Source organism: Columba livia, chromosome 6 (genome assembly GCF_036013475.1).
Source record: "Columba livia isolate bColLiv1 breed racing homer chromosome 6, bColLiv1.pat.W.v2, whole genome shotgun sequence".
Taxonomy (NCBI): domain Eukaryota; kingdom Metazoa; phylum Chordata; class Aves; order Columbiformes; family Columbidae; genus Columba; species Columba livia.
Genome location: NC_088607.1, coordinates 21,271,210 through 21,287,050, shown reverse-complemented (window position 1 = coordinate 21,287,050; position 15,841 = coordinate 21,271,210).

Here is a 15,841-nt window from a genome sequence, read left to right as displayed (position 1 = left end):
ATGATGGGACTTTGGATGTTGCTTTTCTACAATTTGCACCATGGCTTGGGGACAAAAAAAAAAAAACATCAGTAAAAGCTAGTAGTTGTTGTGTGGTATCTGATGTGCAGCCAGAAGCCTCCATTTGTAGTGCCCACATCTCTACTTTTTCCTCATACCAAAGTGAGTGGGAAGCTGGGGACAAATCTGGTTAACCTTCAAATTGCTGATACGTGCCCATACATTTCAGTAGGTACTGAGTGGTGTCCAGCACCTTCCAATGCGTTGTTATCTGCCATTGTGTCTACTAGTCAGGGACATCCAAGAAGGAAGCACATATTCCAAAACAACATCAGTGATTTGGGTTCCTGGTTTCCCCTCAGTGTGGGTCAGAAAGGGGTGTGTGCCTCCTCCCCTATGTGCCTTTGGCAGTCTCAGGTTACATCATTGCATATTGTCCAAGATAGGGACAATGAGGGACTTCCCGATATAATTAAAATTACATTACAATTACATTATCATTAAAATGTTGTGACCCTGGCTTATGGATTCATTTTCTAGTCAGCGCAATCTAGATGATCATTTTAGTCCCTCTGGCTTCACAACTTTTAAATGAAGAAGTGTGGGTATTTGTGCATGTACTACAGCATGGGTTGTGTCAAAACCAACCAAAGCCAGAAATAAATTCACTTTGGATGAAATTAAAGTATTTGAATAAAGATTAAATAGATTTTTAAAATTATGTATTTTTCTAGGAATCTTTGAGTAAACTAAAGAGGTGTACTGAAGACTCGGTCAGAGGGAGGTATGTCTGTGAAACGTTTGTTGCGTGCATGTGCAGAAGACAGACTCCATTACTGTCACCTTCACCTCTGTCTCCTCTCCCAGCCTTCCCTACACCTCACATGGGATGTTCCAAAATACTTAGTGCTGAGACCAGAGTTACCAGTAGCTTTCCCGCTGAACTCACTGGGAACAACATTAAGTCAGAGCTCAGCATTTCTGAAGTTGCCTTTCTTTAGCTGCAGGCTAGTGGGACCTGCCTTTGTTCCTCAGGGCACTGTGGCTCAGTTTACCATCATTCAGTCATCTTTGCCTTGGGATGAAAGGTTTCATCAATTCAGTTGACGAAACAAATGCCCATATAGTAAACAGCCTGGAGACAGAACTGAACTGGAGGGGCAGGCCCCAAACTAGGGGTGTTGAAACACGAGTGGTGCGTTGGTAGATGATCTCTCTGTTATTTTGTTCAGCCAGATATAATGAAAATGCAAATATAATGCCCATCTGGTAAAAATGGTGCAACTGAGCATCAAGGAGACTGGTTGTTTATGGTGGTCTTTACATTGTTTTTACACTGGGTTGCGTCAAACCACTAGCCTGCATCCTGCCTGAGAACATCTGAGCATCAGATGGAGCAGATGGATGAGGAGATATAGGAAGCAGAGAGCTGGCACAACCGAAGGACTGAACTGCAGAGGATATAGGAGAAGACATTTTGTAGGACCCTCAAGTTTCCTGCCAGTTAAAAAACCGAATAAAGTTACTGCACTAAGAGCAAATGTACAGGAAAAGACAGCCAATGCCAGGTCATACTGGGTAGAGGGAAGATTTATTTTCAAATACTTTTATTTTCCTTCTCTTAGTACAATCACTCCAAGGAAATAGTGCAGGCAGCGCCTTGTCAAGGCTTTTGTAACAGGCTTCCATTGTAGTTACTCAGGTAACTAAAGCTGAGATTCATCTGTAGTGCAGGAGATCAAATCTAGAAATGCTCTCCTTTTTTGATGATCAGATCCAAAATAACAGCTGTGACTTGAGATAGCAGGTTTAAGGAGAAAACATGAGTGTAGGAATTTTTAATGTGGGATCCTAAACTGTAAGTTGTTTGGGGTGAGGACTTGCTCTTTGCTGGAGTTTAAGACAACAAATACAAATACATATGGGAACTAACATACACAAATTTACAATGGTGGCAACAATAACTGAGCAGTGATTTTTTTCTGGATAGAAGTCACGCAAACAGGCAGAGCTTAATCAGAAAACCTGAGACACATATGTGGTGCTTGGAAAGGACCAGTCTGAACTGGGGGTATTTGTGAAGGGAGAACCTGGTGGGTTACAATCCCACAGAACAGAAACATGATTGTGGCTAATGAGGAGGTGCTTGTATAGGAGTTGAGTGTATTTTTATAAAGAGGGCTTCCACACAGAGGTAGGAAGTCTAGTTACAGGTTATTTCTAAAGGGTTTTCTTCTAATTAAAAAGAAGATTAGTAGTATTTCAGTTTATTAATGTGGACCTGAATGAAGAACATAGAGTTTGGTAGCAAAGGCTTTGCTGCATAGCGTACAAAGATCTGACAAGCACCAGCATCTGTAAGTTGATAGTAGGTAAATTCAACCAGAAATAATGTGCGTATTTCCAACAGTGCAGGTAATCACCTGCCAGAATATTTTAGCTAGGACACTCGTACCTTTATACCAAATGTTCCTCAGAAACAGATTCCTCTAGCTCAACCTCAGCTACTGGACCCACAGCAGGAATTAATTCAAAGCCGTGCTATGGGTGTCTCATATCAGAGGCCAGACAAGGTGATCACAGTGCACTAGGAGTCTCATCTGGGGTAGCTGTGGCAATGAACTTGAGAACAGCTGTCTTAAAAGTCACTGCCTGATTCCACTTTCACTTACACACTGTTTATGTGAGTGTAACTCTCTTGACTTCAGGCTTCTGACTGACAGTAGTGGATACAGAAGGCAAATTGAGCTTCTGAGAAAAATGGTTATGATCAGGCTGTCTTGAGCCAGCCAGGCAAACGTGATGTAGGACACATTAATGGAGTAAATGGGCATATTTTCATTTATGTCACTGAACCTTTGGGACAGAAACACAAACATTTTTATAAGAACATTTTTATAAAAAATGTTCCTAAAAATTGAAGAGAAGGTAAAACCTGAAACAATACAAATCCTTCTGTATTGTGAAATGAAGATGAAAAATCTCTTGTGGTTAAAAAGGCAATGATTCAAAACTGAAGTCTGCATAAAATACTGGAGACGAAATGGACCAAAAGCAGCTCCAAGCAGGTTGCATTTAGAACTAACCAGGATGCAATAGGTAGCTAGCGAAGACGGCAAGATAGACAACAATGTGCATCTGCTGCAGCAGTGGCTATGATTAGAAATGTAGGCCAGAGTTGCAGGCTGAGTTTCCTCACTTTTAATGCCAAATCTGTGGATTTAGGAGTATAGGATTTGTAAGACTGGGGCAGGCTCATGTTTTATCTGGTCTACCATCCCTAGTAGCAGCCTCAACAGACTCTTAAGAGGAAGGCAGAAGAACCGTACACTGAGTAGACATAGGAAGCATCTGCAGTTTGTTGAGAGCTCGAGTAATCTGCAAGCTGGCTTAATTCCAGAAATATTCACGTCTTTCCAGAATGATCATTGAATGCTCTTAACTCTGGGTTTTTTTAATGTATAAAACTGTTCAGTCTTTTCTGAAATCTTGGTAACTTCCTGTGGTTACAAATTCAGTTGGTCAAAATACAAACTATTGGTGAAAAATTTTAATGAGCTTTGAATTTGCTACTTTGTAATCTAATCAAGTGTTCTCTTTTTCTGGTGTTCTTGTGACCTGCAGGGTCTGGCTCTGCTACTCTGCTAAGGAAGCCTCTGTCTTGCCTTCCGGGGGGCATTCAGGAGCCATTTTGATGAATTCCGATTAGTAGTCTTCCTGACACCAGGGGATGGGAACGTCAAAGAGTGCCCTGAGCAGCACAGAACATACCACATGGAGCACAGATAAAGGTAAGAAAATGGCATAATTGCAAAACAGAACAGAAAATTCCTGAAGACATGAAAGGGATTTGAATTGGGAAGGATCTTTGAGTTAATGGTTCAGCTAAGATTTCTGCCTGAAGCCTAGAAGAACTTGATAAAGATTCTTATATACTTGGTGGAGAATGTACACAGTGAGTCATCTGGTATGGAAGTTTACGGCGAATTGTAAGTGGTCTGATCAGAACCAAGAGCTTTTTCTAGTCATGTGAGATTTTGTAAGGAAGAATTGTTGCGGTTGCTTGAATATAAGAGATCCCTCTGTGCCTACTGTGTGCTTGTGATTTCAGGGGAAGATGTGGGAAGTCTGTTGCTTCTATAGATCCTAACAGAAGTGTTCTAAGACACAACACCAGTGCCTGGTCTTGGGAGAGAAGCAGGAGACCTTGATATGTTGCTAGAGCTGGCACTAATCTGTATAGCAATTTGTATTTAACCAACTCTATTTATGGCTATTAAAAGGAAATTCAGGGGGCTAACCTCCCAGCCAAGTGGATACTCAGTCATGAGCAAAACTGACAGATTTTCACTGACATTTGCGGAGTCAATCTCTTTCTTTAACACAACACAAATAACTTGTATCAAGACAGTAGCGTTAACTGAGCTAGATGAGAGCTCTCCAATGAGTTTGAGGGACTTAACCTCAAGGCAGGTAAATATCTATCTGGCTGTAGGACTGAGAAGAGGTAGTGACCTTGGACAGAAAGGTAAAATCTCCTTGCTCAGGTTGAGGACCATAACTGATTGCATAAATAAGTTGGTTGCTGTCTCTATTGTGTATTGAAAACACTGGAGTCATGCTGGAATTCACAGCAGAAACTATTATCATGTGAGCAGTAGTCTACTACTATGGCAACTCGGAGAGTAGCATGAAGGAGCTCATTTGCACCATGTTTATTTCAGGGATATGAAATCCTCCAAGGAGGAGGTATAGGTGATGTTCACAAAAAGGTGATGACTTGTGCTTTTATTTTCAGATTGTTTCCATCTCTCCTTCAAAAGACTGTTTTCTTCTCTCTTTGGCCTCTTCAGTCTGGGCTGTATTTATGTGACTTGTTCAAGTATTTGAATAAGAGATGACTGAGAAAAATATCGTACAATGGGGATAGATACAGAAAAAAATATTTGTTATTATTTTGGCCCTGCTAACTGAAACTAGAATCCTGCTTTTTTTTTTTTTTCAAGGTTGATCAGTTTAGGAGCAAGCCCAGACCAATGGCTAGCAGCATTAGGAAAAACCTTCTCCATCCTTGCTAGGCAAATGAGATGATCAGTGACTTACAGATTCACTGCAGTTTTGCCCCTTTGAAATTGGGTGATGAGATAAAGTGAGAGGACCTGCAATCACACTTGCATCTGAGGAGAAGGAGCATAAGGAAATCTGCAGCTGTATGGGTTTTGTCAGTATATATCTCTTCTGCTAGCAGCACGGGGAGTTTCAAACTGAGAAGTTTCTGTTTTGGCAAATTAAGAGCATGAGAGCCCTTCTGCTGTTCTGGAGCATAAACCAAACTCAGTAGTAAGATTCCAGCTGGCTTTTGAGCCTTTTGGTTGGCCCTTTAATGTATGCTCTGATGCTCACTGTTATAGTACACAGATACATATTGCACAAAAACCACACATGCAGGTGTGTGCATATGTAGTCAAGGAATCCAGGTTTGACTTCTCTGTATTCTGAGTGGCTATGCAAGGGAAGAGACACATCAAAGCCTTTGCTTTTCTTGAATTAAAGACCTTGTAGTTCAGAGATGACACAAATTTAGTACCTTTGCTGTTGTATGACTCACTCAGAAGGAAGGGCTCCAAAAGGCCTTGCCTCCTTTCCTCCCTGTCACCTTTGAATGGAATACAAAAATAACGAAGCCCAGCCCTGTGATATAACCACATAAACATCTGCCTTCCCCCACCATATCCTTTACCACATGTCCCAAACGTTCCAGCATTTCTCTCTCTTCTGAGAGAACATGTGATATCTGTGCTCAGTCTCAGTTTGTGAAGACAAACGAGTCTCAGAGTCAATCAAAATGTTATTGATTTTTTGTTTCTGCTATATCAGCCAAGCAAAATACATATGAAGGGGTAAAACATATGAATAAACAAGCAATAATGGGTCAAAATAGGCAATCCGTACTAAAAGATAAAAATAGAAACATACACAGGATAATATTGGAGATATCAGTAAAGACTTTGCCAGGTTTCCAGAGTCAAAGACTGTTCTGAGTTCCCTTTAGTTTTGTTTACACTGTCTCTCCTCTCCTTTTGGTGGGAACTTTTGTGACACCTTGACCCCAAACAGGATTCTCTAGGAAGTCAGTAATGGCAGAGAAGTTGCCTCCGAGGAGAACAAATGTTTGACATCACCAGGATGCTTCCCATGAATAGTACTTTGTGACTTTTTTTTTTTTAAAAAAAGCTGTTTATAGTTTATTTTTGTGGTAGCTCTTTGAGACTGCTGGTCCAATCCAGTAGCCCACTGTGTTACCTGCTGTGCAAATACATGTCAGTAAGAAAATTCCTGCTACAGAGACTAATTACCTTAATCTAGAGGGAGTGATCACCTGATACAAACAGAAGGGGGAGCACAATGAAATAGTTGGAGTAGGGGGTATAATTTAAGTCCCTTCTGTTTTATAGTAAAACTTACAAGTCGGATAGTGAATATCTATCATAGCTGGGGAAGATTTTTCCTAATGAACTTAGAGAAGAGTCTTTTCAAAGAAGGGCAAGGTAAAAATAAATAATTTTATTAAAGCTCAGGTCTGATTAGACACTGAAAAAATGATGGATAGATTTTCAGGGATCTTTAGCAACTGTTGTTACAAAAATTTTGAAAAATAGTTCAGTGTGTAGTGTACAGCTAAGTGTCCCAAACACATACCGAGCTGTATATATTTACATGCCTAGTTCACATTTGAACATTTTGAGGAACAGAAATTGAGCCTTTGGAATATTCTGACAAAGGTGAAGCTAAATAACAAAAAATTCTACGGTTCAGAATACTGGCCAGTTTCTTATGGTACTGGCCAGTGAATCTTCAAAGTAGAGTGCTGGGATGGGAATAAATTATGGAAGGAAATCTCCCTCCATTCCTGAGTGCATCTGCAACAAACACAGATGCTTATGAACCAGGAAAGTGCTGGGCCATCGGTGATTTGGGAAAGTTGTGGTGTTTGGTTAGATCCCTGAATGCAGGTTAAATTTTTGAGAGCTGCTTTTGAGAATCTTGGCCAAGCATCTCCCTGTATTAATAGCTTTATGGCTGTTCTTTGGGCTGTTGGTGTGTGTCTGTGAGATACCTGTAGCACTTTCTTTCTCCCATGTAATATTCTGAAGTTTCTCTTCTATTTTGTCACAGTATTTGCCAACTCATTTGCTTAGGCATTCTTTACATTCTGTATGTATTCCTCTGCCAGAAAAGGATGCAGTAGGTAGAAAACCTGTGTTGAAGATTCATTGTTTTTTCTTTCATTTACTTTCTCAAGAATCCAGCAAAACTTCCAAGGTATGTCAGTGAGGTGGGTCTGAGCAGCCACCTCTTGTCTTTTCCCAGAATGTGATTGCTTCCCAGCATCCTTCTGCCAGGGCTAATTGGTGGCAGCCCCCTTTGCTTTTATTCATAGCTGCATAAAGGGCAGGAGGATCTGACGTGCTGGCATGGCTGGTGAGGTTTGTGTGTCACTCCCTTTCTGTCAATAATCAGGTGAGCAGCACTGAATGACTCACTTCCCCTGTCTAATGATAAGTAGGTTGGTCAGGACAGGAATGATGTCTTACTTTGTATAGTACAGAATGCACAGAGTCATCGTCTCGGTATCTCTAGGTGATGTTGTAATATGGTTTGTAATCAAAATACACAGGGACTGTAAGGATTCCTTCCATGTCTGTAGCCTGTGGCTATGCTACTTTGTGTATTCAGTATCCCTTAAGCTGTCTGCTATAAGCAATCTTTCAGCAGTCCTTTCAAGACCCCAAACGATGACGTACAGATTGTATTTTGACCTTCTATGTGTAGCCTAGGAAATGTGTGTATGAACGCTAACTAGCATCATCTGGTCAATGTTTTACTAGATTCATGTCTCACATGAAAACTGGTACTTTGTATGCCCAGTTTGGCAAGTCTCAAACACACAGTAGGCAAAAATTGCTTTCCTCCACCTGCAAGAATAATGACATGAGCTTAAATGTCATAAAGAGGGGGTTTTGCTGTTTGTTTTTAAGCTCTTTGTCTTTTTTTTTTTTTTCTTTTTGGCCTGTAATTGGAACTGGATGGTAGAACTAAATTAACTCACGAGTGTTTTAGGATGGCTGAGATTTTAATCTTATGTACTCTGTAACTGAAGCAAAAGCACAAAACTTTCATGAGACTTGTGAGGTAACTGTGAGAATTAGTCATGCACCATATTCTGGTTTTGAGAGAGCTGGCTGGCTACTGCACTGCCAAGACAATTTCATTGATACCTGCAAACAATGTAAGTGATGTGATGGCAGAGTTCTTCTGAGCAAAATAAAGCAGAAAGAGAAAATGCAGGTGCCTGAGATGACTTTTGTGATGGGATGCTCAAGAGGCAACATAAATCCATCATCAGGCAGCAGTTCTGTGGAAGAATAAGATTCTTCAATGGTTCAGTGGCAACCTAATGCAAATATGCAAATTACTACACTTTGAAAAGTTAGGTTAAATTCTCTTTTTGAATGCAAAAGAAACAATTAATTAAAATTTGGCACCCTTCTTTGGGGTAGACAGCAGAGTTCGGAATTTTCCAGTGAAAATGGGGCAAGTTGAGATGTCCCCTGAAGCCTGATCTCTCTGGGGGATCTTTCCCACAGGTATCACCAGCTCTTAAGTGCCCCAGCTCCTCTCAAGCACCATGGTGTGAGCTATTGCTTTTTGCTGTCATTTTTCTTCCTCTATTATGCCATTATAAAATATGCTTCTCTTGACACGCAAGGCCTCATTCAGTCAGTCTGTGATCCCCTCCTTTCCTAGGAGAGAGGTAGAAATACCCTCTCTGCTTCTCCTCAGTGGGTGACCACATATGCAGAGAGATTTGGAAAGGGGTTTGGAATATATCCTCTCTCTTCTCTGTGGTATCATGGCTCAGACCTGAGAGCCCCAGGGATGTAACATGTCACATTTACCACTCCTACTACATCCTTTCAGTTGCCAGCAAACCTGTGTGCTTTAAGAAATCAAAGCTTTCACTTAAGATGTGAAAAAAGCACATCCAGAACAAAAGGTGATGCCAGTTCCTTGCCTCTCACCAGAGCTGTGAGGAAAGAGCCAAGCTGCAGATTGTGTTGGAAGTGAGGAGGGTAAACTCCCCCTTCCTCCTTCCCATCCCAGCCCCAACCCAGCCCCCAGTAAGGCTTCATCTCTCCATGAATGGAGTCCCTCTGAGCACGATGCTGAGCCGGAGGAGTGACAGGTGCCTCCTGATATGCCTAAATGAGAAGAACCAATCGGAGGAGCCTGCCCAGCTTTTGTTGTCATCTGGCTTTGCTCACGAAAGATGAGTTTGATTGACAGATGCATCAAGGTTCACAGTTTATTGGTTTTTGCAAAAGAGCCAGATCTGCCAATTTAGACAGGGGAGTGACACAAAACTTTCCATCTAAATGGACTAATTTTACCACAGGGAATTCCCAGGCAGAGCGCGCCAAGGCAGGCGCAGTCCTGTTTTATTTTTTAACAAGGACTGAATGACAAATATAAACGACAGTTCTAGGCTGACGGAACATCAGCATTTGACACTTCACAGGGGAGCGGTGAAATAAACAATAGGCAGAGAAATTGAATTAGAATCAGATGAGAGTCAGCTAGAGAGGGAGAGGAGGGCCTGATTCTCTACCGAATCATTTATAAAAGAGCAAACTGAATACTAAGTAGGTACAACATGCTCACATCCTGGTTTATTAGCAAATTTAACCTACTAGTGTGTTACACTTGCGTGAGGTAAATAGATCTCTAGACAAAGGTGAGTGTTAGGGCAGACCAATGCACAGGGAGTGGGAGCGTATGAGGGGTTTCTGTTCATGGTGGTGCAAACCTCTTGTGATAATCTTACCCTGTGTTACTAATAGACTCTACAAAGTTAAAGAGCAAAAAGTGTCATAAGTTCCTTTAATTTCCCTCCTGTTCCCTCTGTCACACTGCCTGCAGGGTTCTGCCCAATCTTCCTGTATTGGGGTGCTTGCTGACTTCTGGGTACCCAGCGTTGCAGCCTTGGCTCAATTCTTTTACTGCTGTTTTTCTCTCTAGGACTTTTCGGTTAAAAACAGGCAATTCATGACATCTAAGGAGAAAAATTCTGTGCAGAGTCTGAGTGTGGACCATGTCTGCTTGAGATAAAAGGTTGTCTCAGCTGATAGCATTAGCAAGATATTATCGTGTTTCTACTCAGCTTTAACAGGGGAGATAGGAGATATAAACTTTCCCAATGGGTTAGACAGCTAACTGTTAGCTAGACATTGCTTGGTAGAAATTTGGATTCCTGGATTTTATGTCATGCTTTGACATCCGAAGCATATCTAGAGAAGGCAATTTTCAATCTTTTTCAATTAGCAAATGGTAAGAACAAAAAACAATCAGCAGAAGAATAGCTGCCAGTATAGTGCATCTAGGTCCATAAACTCACTTTTGCAGTTACTTTAAAAGCATTTTCCTTAAAAACGGACTAGAGATTTTGAAAACATAAGTTAAAAACTACTGGTCTTAATGTTAGAGAAAGGGGCGTGAAAATAAGGGGCTTTGGATTGATTTTCTTGTTAATGATGGTTTGACTTTCATATGTGAGTCTGGCAAGTGCGTATGTGGAAGCTGCCTTATTAGCTAGGCGCTATAACTAACCATTGCTCATATATTAAGGAGGTACCAAATGCAAGTTTGTAGTTAAAACTGCATTCTGATGGAGGCTGAGATGAAGAAAAAATACTTCCTTCTTGTGTACACAGAGGTACGATCTCTGTGTGAAATTTCAGTGTTCAGTCTTATACCCTTTGGGGTTTTGTATAGGTTTTGTTTGCCTTCCTTTCATAAGTGTTCAACAGGATGTGTTTGAAATTGGTCTCAGGCTGAAAGTCATTATGTTTGTAATATTTCATTGTTGGTGTGCCTCTTTAAAACAGAATGATTCATCTCCTTTTGAACAGGCACAGGGGCAAAGCCAGCCTAATTCTGATGCAAATAATATGTTTTGAAAGGAGATAATTTAGAAGTGAATCCATTTTTGTTATATTTCATAACAGAAATCTTATCCTTCAGCAAAGACTAGTGCACAGTCTTTGGTGAAACCATGGCCATGCATTGCGTTGCATCAAGATGGTCCCTCATGTTTTTTCTCCCAGGGACAGGAGCCGCAGGCAGATTCAGCTGGTCAGCATTTACTCACAGACTCCAGAGGCAGAAAGTTAGGCTGCCTGTAGTAAAGATGCGTGTTGCCTCTGTCCTGCAACCTGGTGTTCCTGTCAAAGTAGTAAAGGGGACTGTGGAGAGCAGCAGGAAACAAGAAGGGCAAAGAAGGTCCTGTGAATATGTGGGGAAAAGGGGTGTGCAGAGAAGCCAACAGTGCCTGAGCAGGGAATGTGGGGTGCAGGGTGGTCTGCCCAGTGTGTATGACAAGGAACATATGAGGGTTCAAACCTAAGAGGGTAGAGGGCAGAGAAGCAGGAAAGGGGATTACAGAGAATCCGTGTTTTCCATGTGAGGGGCGATGCCGAGGGACAACATGCCTGGGGCAGGAAAACTGGCAAGACATTGAGAGGGATCTTGAAGGGAAGGGCTGAAGAGGTGAAGAGGTGGGAGGCAAGGTTTGCGAGAAATGTCCAGGGCTGACGAGGAGGGATTCTCCTGCTATGGAGGTGAGGAACAGTGGACAAAGGTCCTCTCCAAGCAGCTGCTATGGAACGAAATTGCAGATAGAGTTTTGAGCCTGAAATGTTTAAACATACTTTGGATGGGCAGCTTCCACCAAAATGTCGTGCAGCAGGAGGCAGGAAAAAAACCAAGTTTTTGACAAGCTTTGGTACCACGCCAGCTCTGTCAGCCTTGCCAGGAGTTACAGGGCCATTTCCAGATATTGTGACGTTTGAGCTGCGTCTGAAAGCACTAGACCATGGTGTCCCTGCAATGTGACAAGGTGCTCACCTTCCACTAAAAGAAGTGAATTTCTGACTCTGGCAGTGAAAGAAGCATAATTAATAATGTAGCTATGCATGTCTTGAGAACACTAAAATTAGAAGTCAAAAGTTACTTTGTTTTTACTTTATATACATGTATATAAATATACATATATACAAAAATGGTAGCTGGTGTGATATACATATTACATTATTTGTAGTCAATCTTGTGATTCTTTTGTGTATTTAGTTCTTGATTTCCAAGTATGAGGGGCTGGCAATACAGGCGGTAACAAACTTCATTTGCTTGACTGCAGACAGCTCCTGAATCACTTAACTCCTGAGGTTATTCCCAGCTCTTTTTCTGCAGCAGACGAGAGTGTTTATTGTGCATATCTTCATTAACCACTGCTTGTTTAGTGAGCTGATCCTTCCCTTAATATCTTAAAGTATTTTCCTTTGGATACAAGCATCAATGTTTAGGTTTACTGTAGTTTTCAGGATCTATTTTTTCCTTTAAAGACTTGTGGTGCCATGTTGGCTGTTCTTCCATTTTTGCCATTCCTGAGGTCCTTACAGTTTTTCAATATTGATTATGCATCCATTGAATTAATCTGCTACCTCATTTAGTACCTTCAGATGTGTATTAATATTACCTTTACTTGCCTACACTACATTAAAGAACATATTTATGTTTAAAGAAGGTTGTCATAATCTCAGAATGTTTAAGCTTTTCTTTATTTTTTCTTGTCAAAGTAACTGTAAAGAGAATTTCTTTACTTAGTGTTGCATAATCTCTTACAATATCATTTTCCTCATTAGGAGACAGATTGTGGTGCCCTTTTTAGTTTTATCACACAACATTTTCACACTGAGAACTGCCATTGGTTATGCAGGATTATTAAAGGAACATAACACAAATTGGAATGGTAGAAATAGTTCTTTCATGCAGGTATTTCTTTTTGCAAGATACATAGGTTCTTGGAAGTTGCAAGAGTTTTGCTATAGTTCTACTATCAGTTATGAGACTTAGCAGGAATGTCAGAGTGCAGTTCTCTGTATTAAGCGTGATACAAATGAGATGATCATGCTGGCTTCTGCATCTTCCTTCTAAGATCATTTTATCAGGATGAATTTTGAGAAAAAAAATTTTGCTTTCTTCTGGCACATCTGTCTGTTGATTTGTAGCCTTTCACTTCTGACAGCAAATGTACGTTAGTCATTTCCTTTTGTTTCAGTCAGTTTAACATCCAGGATCTCATTTGTTAGTCCAATATTTGACTCTTATCACCTAAAATTTGGTCATCAAAGATAATTCTGATGCATAAATATTTCAGAATTTTGGAATCCAGTTTTGTTCCAATTTTGGGTACAAGCCTATCCCTGCATCACATCCCAGGTCTGTCTGTCTTACAGGCAGCGGACCCTGGAAGCCTGGGGCCTCTGACTTCAAGATAGTTGCAAGGCAGTTTTGCTGCAGTGTTGTGAAAACGGAATTGCTTTTACAGACTGTTTGGATTTCAACAAATTGACTTTCACTCATGGAAAATGCCCCGTTGGAGGATTTTCAGCCTATTCTGTTAATACTGCAAGGGAAAAATATTAACTGAAACAAAAGGAAATGTTTTAACTCTCTGATGAGCAAAAGCTTCATGAAAGCATTTGATTTCCTGGCAGCATTTCTGCACAGGCTTTTCTTAAGAGACACACCAGCAGAAAATGTGGCCTACTGGCTTTCATGAGCTGTTGTGAAAATGACTAAAAATTGTCGAAGCAAAATTGTTTTAGGCCAGCCTGACTCCTTGCTACATTTTTACTTCGCCTCTATGACCTTAAACTGTATCTGACTTCCTGGAGAATTAATCCTTGACTGAGGAAAACTTGAGTGAATACCTCAGTATTTGGTATGTTTATAGCATACCTGGATATAATGCCTAGCTCTGTGTTAGGCAGAGGATGAATAGCTTGCAGAATGGCTTATTAATGACTTTGCATTTGGTTTTGCCCCTCAGTTGACCAAGACAGATAAAGAGACAGCAAGCTATAATAAAACATCCGGCTAACAGAATTCCTCTCGTGAGTAGCTGAGTAGCCAGGCTAAGACCTGAGAGGTGTCAGCCACCCTCCTTTTACTCAGACCTCACACACAGCCCCCATAGGGCTCTGATGGAGCATCAGGGCTGGTAGTGGAAGAATTAAAATCCTCCTGGAGGCCCGCTGAGCAGGTGTTGCTCATCCCTGCTTGGGGCTGTGAGGAAACAGGCATCGAGGGGAAAGGGACCGTGGGTAACGCCACATCTTTCTGATGTTGTGGCTACCTAACAACATTTTGATTTTCTGAACTGCCCGGGGACACCTGATGCGTTATGGATCATTGGGAATCAATTGAGTGAGATCGATAAAAGAAGGATTCCTGCTGGCAGTGAATAGGAGTGGGGTGGTGGCTGGATTGCACTGAAGGGTGTTTGCAACCATATGCAGTGCCTTCCATCACGTGGTGTGGCGGTTGTTAGCAATCATGGTGGTGTTTACATGGTGCCAGAAGGGTGCTAGGTGCAAGAAATGTAACACCCCAGAGACCTCAAGGGGAATCCACTGGAGAGAGAAGCACTGACGGGGAGAGAAAGAGAGAAGGAGAGGGAAGAGAAACAAGCCAGAAGCCACAAAAATAACATACAAAAAAAAAATTTGTTTTATTTCTCATGTGCACAAAAAGATAAAATAAAAGAGCCAAACAGAACTGAAGCGATGAGGAAAAGCCAAGAGTGGCTGCAGCAGCCTAGAATGGACATGACCCTGCACCTGGCACTGGCCCCTTCCCCTCCACAGTCCCATGTCCGGCTTAGCCTGGAGAGCATCAGCAGGGCTGCTTACGGCTGGGTTTGTCGTCAGTTCTGTAATTGTCATTGTTTGATCCCTCCTTCTTGCTTTGCAAGTTTGCCACCATCCTGGGCCCAGCCAAGTAGCACACTGTGGTGTTTGTGGGGTCCCTCAGAAGCCCTCACTCTGTCAGTGCCAAAGAGGGCAGCTATGATTCTTATTTATTTTCCCTTTTTCTCAGGGACAAAAGGGTGGGCTTTTTCCAGCAGTTCAGCAAACCAGAAATTCCTTTAGGAAAATGTTTATGTGCATATATAATTACACACTCAAAAGGAGAAAGGAGTGCAGGGGTTTTTGTTTTCCTTTTGTTGTTTAACATCCTCACATTCATGTTGTGATTAATTCTGAAGTCTTACTCTGAATTTCAATCATCGCTACCGATGGATCAGAAAGCATGCAGGCTTCTCCTTGTTTCCACAGCAGGGCTTGTTGCCACCAGCCCTTCCCAACAGATTTACAAGTTGCAAGGGTGTCAGCTTTAATGCATCTGACCCATGCAACACTCCCCCCATCTTGCCCCGTATCCCGTTGGGCCAAAAGGACATGGGACCTGCAGAGAACAGGACTCAGTTTTAAATGCCATGGTCCCTATTGCTTCCAGTGAAGCATGGCATTTGAGAACTCATGGGATTCTTCCCTCACGAAAAAATGGTGACAAAAGGAGATCCAGTCACACAACATTTCTGCTTGGTCCGTTAGATAAAGCAAATGTAGCAGCAGAATTATGAATGACAGGAGAAGAAGGAAGTGAAGGAAGAGCCAAGGAAGAAGAATAAAGAAACAAAGAATTATTTGTGAGAAAAAGGAGAAGAGAGAAATGTAATGGAAACTTTAATTATTATTCAGAATAATACTTAAGACTTTGATAGAATTTTCTTTCCAGGATCTCAAAGCACTGAGCCGGTGCTAATTAATTCAGCTGTGCAACCCCCCTGAGAACGAGGAACTATTGTTATCCCCATCTTATAGAAGATTGGAATTGAGGCATAGGGGGGGAAATTGGACTCGACAAAGGTTCTCTAGAG